Source organism: Mus caroli, chromosome 2, assembly GCF_900094665.2.
Source record: "Mus caroli chromosome 2, CAROLI_EIJ_v1.1, whole genome shotgun sequence".
Lineage (NCBI taxonomy): Eukaryota > Metazoa > Chordata > Mammalia > Rodentia > Muridae > Mus > Mus caroli.
Window position 1 is genome coordinate 61,452,657 of NC_034571.1, and position 9,027 is coordinate 61,461,683.

General features: G+C 39.2%; 1 pseudogene; it reads left to right on the forward strand.

Annotated features, from left to right (window-relative positions):
- Window positions 1-3,639: 3,639 nt before the first annotated feature.
- LOC110290060 lies at window positions 3,640-5,113 on the forward strand (annotated as a pseudogene).
- Window positions 5,114-9,027: the final 3,914 nt, after the last annotated feature.

Here is a 9,027-nt window from a genome sequence, read left to right on the forward strand (position 1 = left end):
ACCTCAGAACATGTAAGCCAGCCCTAATTAAATGCTGTCCTTAGAAGAGTTGTCTTGGTCATGGTGTCTGTTCACAGCAGTAAAACCATAAGACATGGGGTATTCAAAAATTGCCTCATAGTTTTAAGGCAAAATCCAGTATTTTGTTCCCTATTCTAAGGAGGAATGAAGTATCCACCCATTGGTCTTCCCTCTTCTTGATTTTCTTGTGTTTTGCAAATTGTATCTTGGGCGTTCTATGTTTCTGGGCTAATATCCACTTATCAGTGAGTGCATATCTAATGACTTATTTTGTGATTTGGTTACCTCACTAAGGATGATATCTTCCAGATACATCCATTTGTCCAAGAATTTCAGAAATTCATTGTTTTTAATAGCTGAGTAGTACTCCATTCTTTAAATGTGCCACATTTTCTGTATCCATTCTTCTGTTGAGGGACATCTGGGTTCTGTGTCACAGATGAAAGGGTGGACTACCCAGAGACTACCCCACCTGGGGATCCATCCCATAATCAGCCACCAAACCCAGACAGTATTGCATATGCCATCAAGATTTTGCTGAAGGGACCCTGGTAGAGCTGTCTAGTATGAGGCTATGCCAGTGCCTGACAAATGCAGAAGTGTATGCTCACATTCATCAATAAGATCACAGGGCCCCCAATGGAGAAGCTAGAGAAAGCACCCAAGGAGCTGAAGGGGTCTGCAACCCTATAGGTGGAACAACAATATGAACTAACCAGTACTCCCAGAGCTTGTGTCTCTAGCTGCATATGTAGCAGAAGATGGCCTAGTCGGCCATCACTGGGAAGAGAGGCCCCTTGGTATTGCAAACTTTATATGCCCCAGTACAGGGGAATGCCAGGGCCAAGAAGTAGGGAGCAGGGCGGGGAGAGGGTATAGGGAACTTTAGCATTTGAAATGTATATAAAGAAAATATCTAATAAAAAAAAGTATTAGAAAAACCTAAGCCAGTTAGTGTATACTCAGCAATAACAAGCTTAAAACACCTAGGAGAAAAAACATAGTAGGAGAACTAAAAGGTGTATTATTTACAATGTATTTACATAGTACAGTATTAAATTTAATTATTAGAATGTTGGAGATACTTAACTAGGGGATATTATTATTAAGTGAACATCAAATGGCTTAGAGTAAGACACAGTAGATCCTGCCTTATTTGTATCATATATGTTTCTGAGGTCTTTCATTTTGTTGTGGCTTGAATATGACATGTTCCCCCAGGCTCATGTCTTTGAATGCTTGGTGCCCATCTGGTGATCAAGTGTGTCCATTTAGTGGAATCTTTGTGGATAAAAACATGACTTAGTGGAGTTGGGTTTGGTGGCTCTAACCCAGATCTCTTCAAGTTGAGCACTGTGGTTCCTGATCCATGAAATAGTTAGTAACTGTCATTTCATGTTCTTGATGCTATGTGTACTGCTATATGTACTATATGTATTATATGTACTGTAGAACAGTAGAGATGTTCCAGATGCCACTATGAACTATGTCTTATGAAGCTGTCAGGCAAAAACCCCTCTTAATTTGCTTCTGCTGCATTTGTTAGAATAACAAGTCTGAGAAGGAGAGAAGGCACCACACCTGAGAGTTGCAGAGAACAGAGCATAGATGTCATGTAGATGCTGAGGACCATGGCCCAAGAGGGTTGTAAGTCTGGGTCTATGGCAGCAAAGATGGAATATAGGTTTTAGTAAGTAATAATTCAGGGATATCAGAGGGGACTGGATTAACCATATGGAGGTTAGGAAGTGGCTCAGTCATTGAGCTGTTTAAGGCATATTAAAACATAAACATAAAGCATAAAGTCTGTGGTGTGTGTGTGTGTGTGTGTGTGTGTGTGTGTGTGTTTTATTCAGGAACCCAGAATATTGGGGTGGTTAGCAAGGAGTGGCACTGCTGTTGGGGTCAATTTGAGTAGCATTACTTCAGTAAAACAACATATGGGATGTGTACTGGCTAGTTTTGTGTCGACTTGACACAGCTGGAATTATCACAGAGAAAGGAGCTTCAGTTGAGGAAAGGCCTCCATGAAATCCAACTGTAAGGCATTTTCTCAATTAGTGATCAAGGTGGAAAGGCCCCTTGTGGGTGGAACCATCTCTGGGCTGGTAGTCTTGGTTCTATAAGAGAGCATGCTGAGCAAGCCAGGGGAAGCAAGCCAGTAAAGAACATCCCTCCATGGCCTCTGCATCAGCTCCTGCTCCCTGACCTGCTTGAGTTCCAGTCCTGACTTCTTTCACTGATGAACAGCAATGTGGAAGTGTAAGCCGAATAAACCCTTTCCTCCCCAACTTGCTTCTTGGTCATGATGTTTTGTCCAGGAATAGAAACCCTGACTAAGACAGGATGGATTACTAAATTTATTCTTAAACAAAACATTTTATAGCCATAATCTTACACTGGTCAAAACTTTATATCTGATGCAAATTTGAAGTTATAATTTCTTACATTGATTATAGTTAATATATTGATACAGGTTTATGTTTTACATTGGTATAAATCTTTGTATACTGATACAAAATTTAAAATTAATTTTGTTACTTTTAGATAGGCATTTAAGATTACAAGGCTTAGACTCAGTCCTTCTAATAGCTGATATTGTAAACTGTTTGTGATGATTATGTAATTCAAGTTAATGGTCAGATAATAAATTTATGGTTATATTAGATTCTAATGTAATTATAATAACATGCTTTCAATATTATTCAAATAGAAATAACTAAAGAGTAGCCAATGATTAACAGTTCAGATATACCACGTAGAGATAGTCTTTACAAACATAAAAAACCTCAATATGATATTTAAAATTATTTCATTATTAATATATCTTTTGACTAGGAGACATGTCTGCTCCTGACAGTACCAGCTTCACACTGCAAAGAACATATTGAGCATCATAGCCTCCATATAAAGTTGTTCCAATTGTGACAAGGTAGCCACTGGGTAAGAATTGCCATAATTCATCTACAGACAACAACAACAACAACAACAACAAAATACTGTCCAGGAAAAGACATGTGATGTGATAGTTAACAACTTAGCTCTGCCAATACAGAGTAACTAGTCCTTCATAATTACTGCTTCACTTATGGTCTGCCATATGATTCTGGGCCAGTAGGCTAAAGACAGGTGCTCCAACATTATGAGAAATATAGGAGACTGTCCAGGCAGTCAACTGTCTCTACAAATTGCTTAAGCTTTAGATGTTATGTTTTTGTGCATCCTATATATTCAGGTAATAATTAATTCATTCTTAGGTCTCTGATGATGTTGAAGACTAGTTATAGTCTCATAATCAAACTAAAGTTGTTTACCATTAAGGAAGATTATCTAGATTTTAAAAGATAGTTTTCAGATGGTAATAAAAATTAAAATCAAAACACTACTCAGGTATAGAATCAGAAACTCTTTAAGTTAAGATAGAATTAATGTACCTAAATTGACAAAATTGATAAACTGGACATTATTGGTGTATATTATACCTTGTTGTTTGCATAACTGTTATAACTATGTTCAGTGAATATTGGAGAGAGACTTGCATCACAGCCACAGAGCTCACTTTCTGGATTAGTTGCATTAGAGCTCCAGATCCAGCTCTGGCCCTTGTCCTTGCTCTCCATGGAGAAGACTGAGCTGATCCAGAAGGCCAAGCTGGCCCAGAGCTACAAGGACACAGCCACCTGCATGAAAGCCATGATGGAGCAGGGCATGGAAGAGCTGTCCAACGAGGAGTGTAACCTGCTGTTGGTGACCTACAAGAACATGGTCGGGGGGCCTCAGGTCCTCCTGGAGGGTCATCTGGAGCATTGAGCAGAAGACAGACACCTCCAACAAGAAGTTGCAGCTAATCAAGGACTATCAGGAGAAAGTGGAGTTGGAGCTGAGTTCCATCAGCATCATGGTCCTGGAACTGTTAGTTAAATATTTAATAGCCAATGCAACTAATCCAGAAAGTGAGGTCTTCTATCTGAAAATGAAGGGAGATTATTTCTGGTATCTTGCTGAAGTAGCTTGTGGCAATGATCGAAAACAAACAATAGAAAATTCCCAAGGAGCCTGCAAATAGGCATTTGATATAAGCAAGAAAGAGATGCAACCTATTCATCCAATTCGCCTGGGGCTGGCTCTTAACTTTTCTGTATTTTACTATGAGATCCTTAATAATTCAGAGCTTGCTTGTACACTGACTAAAGGAGCTTTTTACCCCTTTATTCTTATTAGATATTTTCTTCATTTACATTTCAAATGCTATCCCAAAAGTCCCCTATACCCTCCCCCTGCACTGATCGCAAACCCACTCACTACCGCTTCCTGGCCCTGGCATTCCCCTGTACTGGGGTATATGATCTTCACAAGACCAAGGGGCTCTTCTCCCATTGATGGCTGACTAGGCCATTTTCTGCTACATATGCAACTAGAGATACCACTCTGGGGGGTACTGGTTAGTTCATATTGTTGTTCCTTCTATAGGGTTGCAGACCCCTTTAGCTCCTTGGGTTCTTTCTCTAGCCTCTTCATTAGGGGCCCTTTGTTCCATCCAATAGATGACTGTGAGCATCCACTTCCGTATTTGCCAGGCACTGGCATAGCCTCACAAGAGAGAGCTATATCAGGGTCCTGTCAGCAAAAATTTCTGGCATATGCAATAGTGTCTGAGTTTGGTGGTTCTATATGGGATGGATCCCTGGGTGGGGCAGTCTCTGAATGGTCCTTCCTTCCATCTCAGCTCCAAACTTTGTCTCTGTAACTCCTTCCATGGATATTTTCCCCCCATTCTAAGAAAGAACGAAGTATCCACACTTTGGTTTTCCTTCTTATTGAGTTTCATGTGTTTTGCAAATTGTACCTAGGGTATTCTAAGTTTCTGGGGTAATATCCGTTTATCAGTGAGTGCATATCATATGTATTCTTTTGTGATTGGGTTACCTCACTCAGGATGATATCCTAAACCATCACAGAGCTTGATACATTGAACAAAGACTCCTGCAAAGACAGAACCATCATTATGCAGTTGCTTAGAGACAGCTTAACATTATGGACATCAGACAGTGCTGGAGAAGAATGTGATACAGCACAGAGGGCTGAGAACTAAAGGCATCCAGGACACCAACCTTCTTGGCCTCAAGAAATCCTTTTTACATCTCCATTCCTTAATCCACTTGTATTTCCTCTAGCAAGGAAGCCCATGCATGTGTATGGGATCAACTGTTTATAGTCTTTTGACACTGCAGCTTTGGGAAAACTCCATCCCTTGGTTTGTTTTGTTCCCACCTTCCCAGGTACAGTTACTGCTGCCACAGACACTGAAACTTATTGAGGAGAAAGTAGGGAAAACCCTCGAAGATATGGGTACAGGGGAAAAATTCCTGAATAGAACAGCAATGGCTTGTGCTGTAAGATCNAGAATCTACAAATGGGACCTAATAAAATTGCAAAGCTTCTGCAAGGCAAAAGACACCATCAATAAGACAAAAAGGCCACCAACAGATCGGGAAAGGATCTTTACCTATCCTAAATCAGATAGGGGACTAATATCCAATATATATATATAAAGAACTCAAGAAGGTGGATCCAGAAAATCAAATAACCCCATTAAAATTGGGGCGCAGAGCTAAACAAAGAATTCTCACCTGAGGAATACCGAATGGCTGAGAAACACCTGAAAAATGTTCAACATCCTTAGTCATCAGGGAAATGCAAATCAAAACAATCCTGAGATTCCACCTCACACCAGTCAGAATGGCTAAGATGAAAAATTCAGGTGACAGCAGATACTGTCAAGGATGTGGAGAAAGAGGAACACTCCTCCATATTGGTGAGATTGCAAGCTTGTACAACCACTCTGGAAATCAGTCTGGCGGTTCCTCAGAAAACTGCATATAGTACTACCGGAGGATCCTGCAATACCTCTCCTGGGCATATATCCAGAAGATGTTCCAACTGGTAAGAAGGACACATGCTCCACTATGTTCATAGCAGCCTTATTTATAATAGCCAGAAGCTGGAAAGAACCCAGATGCCCCTCAACAGAGGAATGGATACAGAAAATGTGGTACATTTACACGATGGAGTACTACTCAGCTATTAAAAAGAATGAATTTATGAAATTCCTAGGCAAATGGATGGACCTGGAGGGTATCATCCTGAGTGAGGTAACCCAATCACAAAGGAACTCAGACAATATGTACTCACTGATAAGTGGATATTAGTCCAGAAACTTAGGATACCCAAGATATAAGATACAATTTGCTAAATGCATGAAACTCAAGAAGAACGAAGACCAAAGTGTGGACACTGTGCACCTTCTTAGAATTGGGAACAAAACACCCATGGAAGGAGTTACAGAGACAAAGTTTGGAGCTGTGTCAAAAGGATGGACCATCTAGAGCCTGCCATATCCAGGGATCCATCCCATAATCAGCTTGCAAACGCTGACACCATTGCATANACTAGCAAGATTTTGCTGAAAGGACCCAGATATAGCTGTCTCTTGTGAGACTATGCCNGGGCCTAGCAAACACAGAAGTGNATGCTCACAGTCAGCTATTGGATGGATCACAGGGCTCCCAATGGAGGAGCTAGAGAAAGTACCCAAGGAACTAAAGGGAACTGCAACCCTATAGGTGCAACAACATTATGAACTAACCAGCACCCCGGAGCTCTTGACTTTAGCTGCATATGTATCAAAAGATGGCCTAGTCGACCATCACTGGAAAGAGAGTCCCATTGGACTTGCAAACTTTATATGCCCCAGTACAGGGGAACCCCAGGCCCAAAAGGTGGGAGTGGGTGGGTAGGGGAGTGGGTGGAGGGTATGGGGGACTTTTGGGATAGCATTGGAAATGTAAATGTGGAAAATACCTAATAAAAAGTATAAAAAAAGGGAAGAAAAGTGTCAAATGCTTCATTTCATATAAACAGGAGTAACTTCCAGACGCTTGCATAGAGGGCTGACAGCACATTTGGTATTAAAGTAATCTGAACCAGTCCTTCAAGTGACTGTGTTTTGTATTACTGGGAAGATATGGAAATTGTAGTGCATTATAATTTAAAGTAATTGTAATAATAACTTCTTGATTTCTACATTCCTTTTCTGAACCTTCTTGGGTGTTTCCTTTCAGAAGCAACTTTTCCATGCTCTTATTACAAATTCCCTTTTAGTAGGAATCCAGAAGTGTTAGATTGATTGGGAAAGCGCTTAATGCATCCAGGCTTGGGGTCACAGATTGAAATGTCTCCTGTGTCACATATTCTGGAGGTTACATCTGTCTGTGACAACAGGGAGTTTCCTTATGCATTCTTCATTTGCTGCTTTTTAAGTTGACAGCTTCCTTCCCAATAAATTTTATTTACACCTCCTGTCTTAGTAGCTCTGCTATTCACTTTACCTTGTGATAGAAGTAGCATGTTGCTGCCAGAATATAAGCACTGCTTTGGGCAAACTAAAATGCATGTCCTTTCTTAATACACTAGAAAGGAGAAATTAAGTCCACAAATCCAAGTCTACACTTCAGTACTTTTCCATGCAGATTTGTGCACACGTGAGAGGGTGTCTGGTTTGTCCACTGATTGTTCTTTAGAGAGTTGCACCACTATATTGTGTGTTTGCTAATCATTGACTGTAGTCCCCCAAAAGCCTTGTGAATGTTATACCCTATGTAACAGCAGAGTAACATTTTATAAAAACAACAAACAAACCAAGAATATCTGACAGAAAGATCTTTTGAATGCTGATTGGGTTTCCCAAAAACCTGTTTGTAATATCACCATGTAAGACTGAGGGACCATGTGTCCAGTTTTTTTTGATTGATAAATAAAGTTGTTTACAGTGATGATTGGGCAGAGAAACAGAGGGGGGACTTATAGGATTCCCAGACAAGGGCTTGAGGAGGGATAGGAAGAGGGAAAGACACTATGCCAGGGAAGGAAAGGTGACATCATGCCTGAATGGTTCAGAGGACAGAGAACATAGATTTCATTTAGATGCTAGAGATCATGGCCCAAAAGAGCTACATGTCTAGGTATAGGACAACACATGTGAAATATAGATTTTTTTTTAGTGAGTAATAAAACGTGGATATTGGAGGGGTTAGATCAACCACGTGGAAGTTAGAAAGTGGACCAGTCATTGAACTGTTTAAAACATAGTAAAATATAGGGAACACCTGTGTTTATCTTTCATTCAAGAACTCAGAACATTGGGATGGGTAGCAAAGAGTGCTGTTGCCCCTGCAGTTAATTTAAATACTATTACTTGGATACAAAAACATAAAATCTGTTGAATGTGCTCTAATTTATTATAAGCTATGTGTGTATGCCAATTGTATAAAACAGACTTTCTTATTCAGATAGGTCCTGGAAATCAAATATATTAATTAATATCAGAAATGGCAAAAAAAAACCACCAATTTCTTTCAGGGAAATGCTTATTTTTTTACCTTATCCTTTTGAGGTCAGAGTTTAAATTCTAGAATACATGTATTATAGTTAAAGTATTTAAAACATTTTTAATGCATTCACAGTGTACTTAACTGTAAGAACCGGGTCTTTTTTATTTTCTACATTGATGTTTAAAAATAAACACAAACTTATTAACATATTAAGTTCAGATAAAAGCTTTTATATTATTTTCCTTTTGGTATCTCTACTAGAGTTTTATTTTTTTATCTTGTTCATTTATTTTTATTTAGATAAACCCTAAAACGTAGTAGTTTTTCATTCTATTTCGTTTACTTTTGCACTTTAGGTGTTTGTACTTTCTGTAGTGTTATGCTATACTCCCAGTATTTCATACATACACTGCATGCACTCTCTTACTTAGCTACATACTCAGTACTCAAGTATTAATTTTTTTATTTATGTAGTTGGCAGACAGCTTTGAATGTTAAAAATTGGCAACTTCTATTTAGTTAAATTTTAATTCAGCAATTATTGTGGATAATTTCTCTTTCATCTGGCAAAAGTTCATAATAATAATATTTCTGATTGTTTTTAGCCTAAATGTGA